Consider the following 10,052-nt stretch of genomic DNA (forward strand, 5'->3'; position numbering starts at 1 on the left):
TGTCTACCTCAAGCCCCTTTTTTGATACTCTGTGACCCATAACTATAGCTTCCCTAACCATGAAGTGACATATCTCCTAATTGAGGACTAAATTGGTTTCCACACATCTTTTAAGGGCCTTCCCAAGGTGTGCCAAAAAAGTTTCAAAAGAATCGCACACAACTGAGAAGTCATCCATGAAGACTTCCATTGAATCCACCACAATATCAGCGAAAATAGATAGCATGCAACGTTGAATGTTGTCGGAGCATTACATAATCCGAACGACATACATTTGAAGGAAAAAGTTCCATATCGATAGGTGAAGGTAGTTTTCTCTTGGTCTTCCGGAGCAATGGAGATTTGATTATAACCGGAGTAGCCATCAAAAAAGCAATACCATCCTCTCTCTGAAAGTCAATCAAGCATTTGATCCATGAAAGGCATGGGAAATTGATCTTTTTCAGTCCACGAGTTTAACTTTTGGTAATCCATGCATACTCGCAATCCGGTTACCGGCCTCATAGACACAAGCTCCCCCTTTTCATTTGGGACTACTGTGATGCCTCCCTTTTTCGGTACACATTGTACCAGACTTACCCATTTGCTATCCGCAATAGGGTAGATAACACCTGCATCTAACCACTTTATTATCTCCTTTTTTATCACCTCTTGCATTGGTGGGTTCAATCTCCACTGATGTTCAACACTCAGTTTACATTCACTATCAAGCTGAATTTTGTGAGTGCAAATGCCGGGAGGAATGCCCACTATGTCAGCGATGGTCCAACCTATAGCTTTGTTATGTCTTCTCAACACCTCAAGGAGCAATTTTACTTGCCATTCAAGCAAATTAGCTGCAATCATCATAGGGATTGGTTGAATGGCAAGTAAAATTTGACTGCTGAGAGTCTAGCCTTAGTTGGAAGAGTCTAGAGTCTCAGAGACCTTTGAAGAAGATTGTAGAATATTTCTTGGATGGCCTAGACTTGTAGAGAATTCTAGAAGAGTGGCCTATTTGTAAATATGTAGGGACTTGTATAGCAATTAGTTTTTGCACTTTAGCCCTTAGGAGGGAAGTATACATAGGAGAGCATTCATTTGTAACAAAGCAAGAAAAAGCAAGAAATATTACAAGATCATGAAAATATCGTAAGTTGTTGAGTGTCGTACATACAGTTTAGTTGAAGTCTAAGTCTGTCGCATCCTTCTCTATATCAGCTAAAACAATGCTTCTTAGGCTTGAATCAACTTTATCTTCTGCTTTATATATTACATCTCTGATCCTCTTTTCTATAACCTTAAGAGTTTCAATATCTTTGGCTTCCTTTGTCGTATCGTCAAGAAAAACTTGCATAACATAAGGATTTTAACAGAAAGATTGAACATGTTGTTGTGTACAGCTTCAACAAAACAAAGATCGGTTAGGTTTGAATAGTTGTTCCAATGTATACATAAATGAAGAAAGAGCAACATATTACTTTTTATAGGTTTTAAGTATTATTTTATAAATTCCCTGATGTCAAATTCTCGCGCAAAGTGCAGGTAATTTTACTAGTGTATACATGATGAGTCCACAAATTGGACTCATTTAGGGCTTTATTTTAATAGAAATAGTGTCCTTGAATGCTTGTTTTATCTCAATACCTGATTAAAATGCTAAAGTTTCAGGTATTTGAAGTTTTAGTGGAAGCATGGACAGTTAGGCGCAAAATAGAGCAAATAGGGCTAAAAAGAACAAGAAATGGATTCCTGCGGATCGCCGAGTTCAACTTGGCGAGTCACCGAAATGACACGAACCGCCCTTCGTTCCAGTACGCGAAGCCTTGAAAGAAGCAGATCAAAAGGCGAGAAAAGAAGCTGTCGGCGAGTCGCCGATCAGTTCCGCGAAGCAGTACTGTACCGCCCAATGATCTAGAATGCGAGGATGCTAAAGGAAAGACACTGAAGGTGATTAGCTGACCAAACAGCGGATCGCTGAGTTCATCGGCGATCTCGACTAATGTCGCTGAACAATTATCCGCAACACAATCTGTGAAAACTATAAATACTAGTTAGAATTGTAGTCTTAGTGTTGGAACAATTATTATTATTATTTTTCACTTTAGAACATATTTTAGCTGATATTTTTCTCTCAAGTTTGGAGAGGGTTTTGTGGAGACTTGAAGAAAGGAGTTCTCCTTCCCCAAGTTGGAAGTGGGTCTTCTCTATTCATTTTCCTTTGCTTAATTTAAGGTTTAATTTCTTATACCCATTTGATTTCATTAGCATGTTAGGTATAATTTCTTATTTCTTGATGTGTGGCTAAAAACCCCATTCTTGGGGTGTGATTTAGCAAATATGGGTTGATATTCTTGTTGGATCTTGCTTGCTGATAGGTTAGATGTATTTTAATGGTGATTTCACCTAGTGGTTGTGGTTTAATCTAAAAGGTTTGTACTTGCAAATACATAGCCACCCATGTGTTTTCGGCTTTCCCGAAAGAGAGGTCGCGAAACCAAAACCACTAGACTGATGGCCTAAGAAGTGGGTCGACATGAAGTTCAGTCCGAGAGGGTGAGCCCTAGTCCCATATCCTAGCACTTAGCTCGAGAGAGTGAGTGGGGTAACGCGTAGGCTGGTCTTCATACGGCAAATGGGTGTCCGAGAGGAACACATTTGGAATGGGGTAAGTTGCCCAAGAGGGAATTATTTTCATTTAAAGCTTAGTCTAGTCACTATTATTTTGCAAATTTCCTATCGAAAGCATGTACCCAACAATTTATCTCAACTTATATTGCGGTCACATCCCAAGAACCTTTCCCCATACATGATTTTCTTGTTTATTTTGCTATTTTAGTACTTGTTACAAAACTCCCTTTTGATATTTGAAACTTTTGTGTCGCCCCATTTAATTTACAATGTCTTTTATCGCAAATGTCTTTAGCTACGACTAGTTAGAATGTAAATTTTATTTTTCTATCAATTCTCAAAACCGCTCCCTTGGGACACGACTCCAGCCCTTGTTTGGGTTACTATATTATCGACGATCGTAACACTCATACCGTAGGACAGTGTCAGGTCACGATAAGCATCAAAATGACGCTGCTGCCGGGGAGTGGTGTTATTTGAGAATTTTTTGTTCACTAAAATTTCTGTCTTATTAATTGTAGATTATTAACTTTACTCTTTGTTCTTTTTTCTTTGATTTTTTGATTGTATGTAATCCCAAGGATCATTGGCAAGAATTTATGTTTTCCGCAGTTTTAATTTTACTAATCTTAGTTGTAGTTTTGCTTTGCTTGTTTGAACATCACAACATGAAACAAACGATGGATGATCATTATGGATACCACACGAATCATCCCCTGCTAAAACTACTGTACCTCAGGGAAAACCTCTTAACATTTAAACAGGTAGGGGATGAAACAATTCAGGACATGTGGCTGAAATTTCAAGCAGTGTTGCAACCATGCCCATCTCATGGGATGACGGATAAGGCACTACTGGAGTGCTTCTATAGGGGTCTTGGACCCAAGAATAGAAGCATAGACGATCAGATTTGCGAGGGGGGCATGCTATACCAGCACTATGAAGTCGTCGGAAAACTCCTTGATGGCATGGTAGAAACTAGCAAAAAAGCCAAAAAGAAGCAGGAGTGGGAGGCACTAATTATCCAATTGGATTATCTGTCCAATCGAGTCACAGATTTAGAAGTACAAACCATGGGTAAAGAAAAGTACAACTCCCTCCGTCAGGGTAGTCATGAGAAGAAACAGGGAGGTGTGCAAGGAGATGAAGCTCTTTCACTCATTCAAAATAAAATGAAGGCACAAGAGGAGATGTTGAATGAGATGAAGGAAAATATCGCAATGCTAAATGAAGCATCAACCTCTCACTCCATGACCGTCCAGCTGCAGGATGCTCAAATCGGCCATTTGATATCATGCCACTACCCACCATTCGCCGAGTATTCGCCTAATTATAACATGGGCAAATCCGAGGATTAAGTCTAACTACTGACTTGCATCGTGCCACGATGTTAACTAAGGTGCTGTTTGGGAGGCAACCCAAAACCCTTTCTTGCTTTGTTTTACCTTAAGAAAATAATGGTGTGTTGTTTTTATAGGTTGAAATGAGGGAGATGATTGAAAGAGGATATGGAGGCAAGCAACAAATCCAGTTGGCGGATCACTGAAAAGATTGGCGAACACGGTTCTATCCGCTGGCTAACACAAAGCATTGTCAGCCAAAACACTGTGCAACTCGACGGTCTCAAAAAGAGTTGTGGCGCATCGCCGACCATATCAGCGATTGCGTTGTAAACCGCCGTTGGAATCTTCACAGGAGCTGCAGATCCTGTGACATTTAGTGAACTAATTAAACATTTGGTGTGTCGCCGAATAATTAGGCGAACTCAATTTATATTGCCGAACAGGAAAGAACTTGACGGTTTTTGCAAGCCACAGGTTTAAAAGTCCTATGTCACTCATTTTCTCTCACTTCTTCGACCTACCAAATTCACACCTGCACTCTATTTTTATATTTATTGCATTACTGGAATATTGTGGCTCATTGATTTGTGCGCAGATTTGGATTGCATTGATGCCTAGAATTTCATTAGCAACTATTCAACATCAAAGGTTAGCAGTCTGAACATCGCATGTAAAAAGATTTAAATTGCACTTATTTGTGTAATGACTAAAGTGTTAAACCTCTGCTGTGTCTCTGAGTCACTGAGGTTACAAATATTTTCGATTGTGAAGTGGTATCTGTTGTATGTTTCAAGAAATTTCCACTTAGCTATGCTTTGAGTTAAATTGTTACATGGTGGGAATAGAGGTTTCTATGTGTTTTCATTGAAATTGAGTTATATATGCGTGATTACATTAACTGGGGTTGCTGGGTGGAAATTGAAAGGCGGGGTTGATAATGGAAAAAATGAGTTGATCGGCGAAATGAGTAAACGTCGCCAAATTGTTCAGCAGTTCGCCTAACAGTCCCATCTCATTCTTTTCTTCTATTTTTATGTACTGATTGAACTGTGACTCTCAGCGGTCAGTTTGGTTCGCATAATACACCTGGAGGCTCGCCGAAAGAGCCCATGTTCGCCTTTCGCCCACCCCTTTTGTATCATGGGTACATCAATTTACACACATAGAAACACCGATTTCGCTCTTATTTGAATTACTATTTAACTTATCCTCGAAGTGGTTGCAGAAATGGCTAGACCAAAAGTTGCAGGGAGAGATGACCCACCCAGGCATGTAAGAGCACGAGAATTTAGAAAAGAGGAAAAGAGAGATGGCCAGGCAAAGAAAGTACACCAAGGAAGCTAGGGAAAAGAGATGAATTCCTTTCGATCTTAATGTCTACCCATGTGATCGGAGCTTAGTTAATGCAATACATTCCTTCAGAGCAGCTCAGTAGATAGATCAGATGATTGCAGCAAATCTTGCTGCAGAGGCTAAGGTAAAGGCAAATAGTGGAGACCAAAATGACAATGCTCTAGGGACCATTGTTTTACTTCAAAATGATCCACCGGGCATTGATGCCCCAGAAGACAGAGAGACTGCATAAACAGGACCCTTCCTTACCTCTCTCGCGTTGTCTTTTCCTATCTTACTTGTTTGTATATTTTTGTTTACTTGCATTTGAGGAAAAACGCTCTTTCATTGGGTGGGGTGATGCTCATCTTTTTGTTTGTGTGAATACTTTGTTGTTTTGCGCATGAAATTGGGTCGTTTGGTTTGCTCTAAACTGTGTTTTAAATACTATTTCTTTTTGTGGATGTTTGAACTTATGGCTCCTGTTGTTTTAATTGCAAATTAATTTTGATACTTCAGAAAGAATTTTAAATTTTTTCGCACATTTTTGCCACCCCTCGTGAGTTGAATGTGGCTGTTCTTTTGCAAGAATTTAAATCTCGGTTTCGATCGATACTGATGACTTGAATAGTGCTCTCATTTGAACAAACATGAATGCATGGCTACGTCGAGGCCAAATGAAGTTACATAGACAATATGTGCACTCTTTGCATCTCGTTGTGACTAATCATTTATCAAATTGATTCTCTTGTGATGACCGTTGCACACTAGCAAACGTGTGTAGTCTTGCTTGACTAAAGTATCGATGCCTTGTGTGTTTAGTTTACTTTGAACCTTTCATGAATAAACCTAGAATTTTCCCTGTTAGTCTGATTAATTTAGAAATGTGTACTCTTGAGATGATCTTAGGCAATTTTAAAGAGTGTGAGCCAATTTGACATATACCTCTTTTTGTGACCTACCTGTGAGCGTGTGAAACTCTTTTGAACATCTTTGAGCCTTACCTTTCTTTGGAAGAACCTTGATAAACCCTAGACCTTACTTGATCCACTACCTATAATCCTCTTGATTTGTGGTTTAGTGAATAGCCAACTTAGGACAGAAAGCCTAAGTTGGGGGTGTGGTGAAAAGGAAAAGGAGAAGTCAAGAAGTGCTATGAAAAGTCCTCCTTTACCCATGTTGCAGAACAATGGAGCCCTTAAAAAAAAGATTGAAAAAGAAATTTGTCGAATAAAGTACAAAGGATATTGGGGTTCCAAGAAATCCATAGGGAGTGAATAAAAGGATGACTTAGAAGCACTACATAAAGAAGTGATAAAGGAAAAGAAGGGAATGCTTTGAGAATACCACATCTCATGAGAAAAAAGTCACTAAGCCTAAATGATCATACCTTTGCACTCAGCCCCGTTACAAGCCTTAGAAAGACCTTTTTGATCTTGAATAAGCTGGATCAAAAGTCAATTGGAAAATAAGGGCAAACCAATGGGTGAAAACATCCATTGTGTTCCTCTTTTTGAGTGTGAGCGTTGTATCTGATTCCTGATCATAAATTGACTCATATCTGTGTGTGAATATGGAATCATTCTTTCTGTGAGGGCATTTAGATATTTTTGTTGAGCTTGAACTTGCACAAGTAGCAAGTATTGCGAGCATGAGAATCTTTGGTGATGGTGTGTCACAATTTGAATCTTTGAGTACACAATTGATCATTGCATAAGTAAATTGAGTCTTGTTGTGTGCATTCATGATTTAGTCTTGTGTAGCACTATTTGAGGCACCCTTTTTAAATGGCGGAACGTGAGTTTGCTTGAGGACAAGAAAAATTTTAAGTTGGGAGTGTTGATGAGTCCACAAATTGGACTCATTTAGGGCTTTATTTTAATAGAAATAGTGTCTTTGAATGCTTGTTTTATCTCAATACTTGATTAAAATGCTGAAGTTTAAGGTATTTAAAGTTTTAGTGGAATCATGGACACTTAGGTGCAAAATGGATCAAATAGGGTTGGAAAGAACAAGAAATGGAATCCTGCGGATCGCCGAGTTCAACTTGGCGAGTCGCCGAAAGGACACGAACCTCCCTTCGTTCCAATACGCGAAGCCTTGAAGGAAGCATATCAAAAGGCGAGGAATGGAGCAGTCGGCGAGTCGCCAATCAGTTCCGCGAAGCAGTATTGTACCTCCCAATGATCCAGAATGCGAGGATGCTAAAGGCAAGACACTGAAAGTGATGAGCTGACAAAAAGGCGGATCGCCGAGTTATATTGCGGTCACATCCCAAGTACCTTTCCCCATACTTGATTTTCTGGTTTATTTTGTTGTTTTAGGACTTGTTACAAAAAACCCCTTTTGATATTTGACACTTTTGTGTCACCCCCTTTAATTTATAATGTCTTTTATCGCAAATGTCTGTAGCTACGACTAGTTATAATGTAAATTCATTTTTCTATAAATTCTCAAAACCGCTCCCTTGGGACACGACCCCAACTCTTGGTTGGGTTACTATATTATCGACGATCTTAGACACTCATATCGTAGGATAGTGTCGTTGGTCACGATAAGCATCAATACATAAGTGAAGAAACAACAACATATTTCTATTTATTTGTTGGAATAACAAAAAGATAAAGTCTTGCAGATTTAATCTCTTTGATTTTGTCCAAATTGTTCACTTTTCAGTCTCTAAATTTTTATAATTGGGGGACAAAGACATATCATACTTACCCTTTATCATTTGTTTAGTTAAAAGAGATGATGCATGAGAACACAACCAATTACAAAACAAGAAAATCAAATTGTTTCACTTAATTAATACAGTACAATAGATATGAGATGCACATGTACAACCCAAGTTCTTTTCTATTTTATAATTCTGAGACAAGGTATAGTGCACTCATTGTGTGAACCAGCAAGCCCCTACAGTTTAAATTGATAATTAATCTGAATTTTGTAAAGTTCATGTAGAAAATACACTACTAAAAAACTGCTAATAAACAACGGACGGTGTCACTCCAAAAACCGACGCCATTTGCCACACTGTCCGTCGCTTTTTAATAAAAATAATTATTTTTAAAATTATTTTACAAAAAGCGACGGACGGTATCTCTTAGTCCGTCGCTTTTTTTCACAAATTTTTGCGCCATATATATATATAATTAATATTTATTTATTTAATATATAAAGAGACGCCGTCCTTCGCGTTTTATGTAAAGTAATTATTTATAATTTAAACAATAACCATATCTTTTTTCCACCCAGGGACTACTTGCACTCCCTTTTGACTTTGGGCTCTCACTTGATTGATTGTGGTATTCGTCATGCTCATCCTTTCTTCTCCAATAATCACTTTTCTTAGCCCATTCTTGATAGTATATTCTTTGCTCTTCCTCTTTGTGGAAGTTCCAACCTTGATTCCCACCTAGCTGTAAATAGCGTGGGTGGAAACCCTCCTCGTACCTCTTGTAATTCTAACCTTGATTCTCCCCTAGCTTTGAATAACCCAAGGAAGAACCCTCCTCAACTCTAAACACTCCACTTGTTCCCTTGGGATTTTTCAGATCCTCTAACACTTTCTCTTGAAGTAGTTCCATTTGGGCTAACATCTTCTTGATGTTTTCATCCCTTTCTCTTTCCTTATCAAGTTGCTCTTGAGTCATTCTAAAATAAAAAGGCTAAACTTGATCTTCTTGAGTGTACCAAGCTTCATTTATTTTCGTCATGTCATCAAGAAGAAATGAAGCCACCTCAAATGATTGCAACATTATTCCCACCCGCCCCCCCGAACCAATTGATCAACCACTCCTTTATTTACCAAATCAAGACTCCGATAAAAATATTAGAGTAGCAAATTGTTTGGTAGCCCGTGAGTTCGGCATTGAAGTAGAAGTTTATTAAATCTCAATCATGTCTCATGGATGGGTTCACCCTCCAATCGCTTAAAACCATTAATGTTATCTCTGAGTTTCATCATCCTCGACGGAGGAATGAACCTAGTATTGAATGTCGTGGTGAGCTCATCCCATGACATGATAGAATTCTTTGGTAACTCAGCCAACTATTTGCTAGCCTCCCACGTCAAAGATAGTGGGAATAACCTGATCCGAATTTACTCTTGCGACACATTCTTGAATGAAAACGGGCTACAAACATCTATAAAAAATTTCACAAGTTCATGTGGATCTTCATGAATCAACTCTCCATAAAGTTCCTTCATTTGGAAGAGATGAAAAGTTGTGCTCGTGACCTCAAATATCACATTTTCATCGGTTAGTGGTAGGCAGACTGCACCCATTTCACCCGAGCGGGTTGGGTTGTACACACTATTAATATCATCAATACCATCTTGGTGACCTACTTGGATACCATTCATCTCTGCCTCACTCATTCTTACTTCTATTCCGCCCAAACAACACGAACACAATGCAGCCTAATCGATCCAACTACAGCCGACAATTTCACAAGTTTAACTTCAATAAAAGAACTCTAAACAACGCTACTCCCCGGCAGCGGCACCATTTTGATTAACATTTCAAGGACACTTCATCCAATTCTAAGTGTCAACGATCGCTAGTCAGTATAAAACCTAACTAAATGAGTTGGGGACGAATCCCATAAGGAGTAGCTTTCTTTTAAATTCGATTATGAGATTATGATGGTGACTTTGTTAGGTGAAAACACAAAACTCTTTGAAATCTGTGAACCAAACTTGAAAACGTCGGCACTAATCCAAACGAACAATTGTCGGACTACCAAACACTTCAACAATCAACA

Source organism: Solanum tuberosum, unplaced genomic scaffold (assembly GCF_000226075.1).
Source record: "Solanum tuberosum cultivar DM 1-3 516 R44 unplaced genomic scaffold, SolTub_3.0 scf00179, whole genome shotgun sequence".
NCBI lineage: Eukaryota > Viridiplantae > Streptophyta > Magnoliopsida > Solanales > Solanaceae > Solanum > Solanum tuberosum.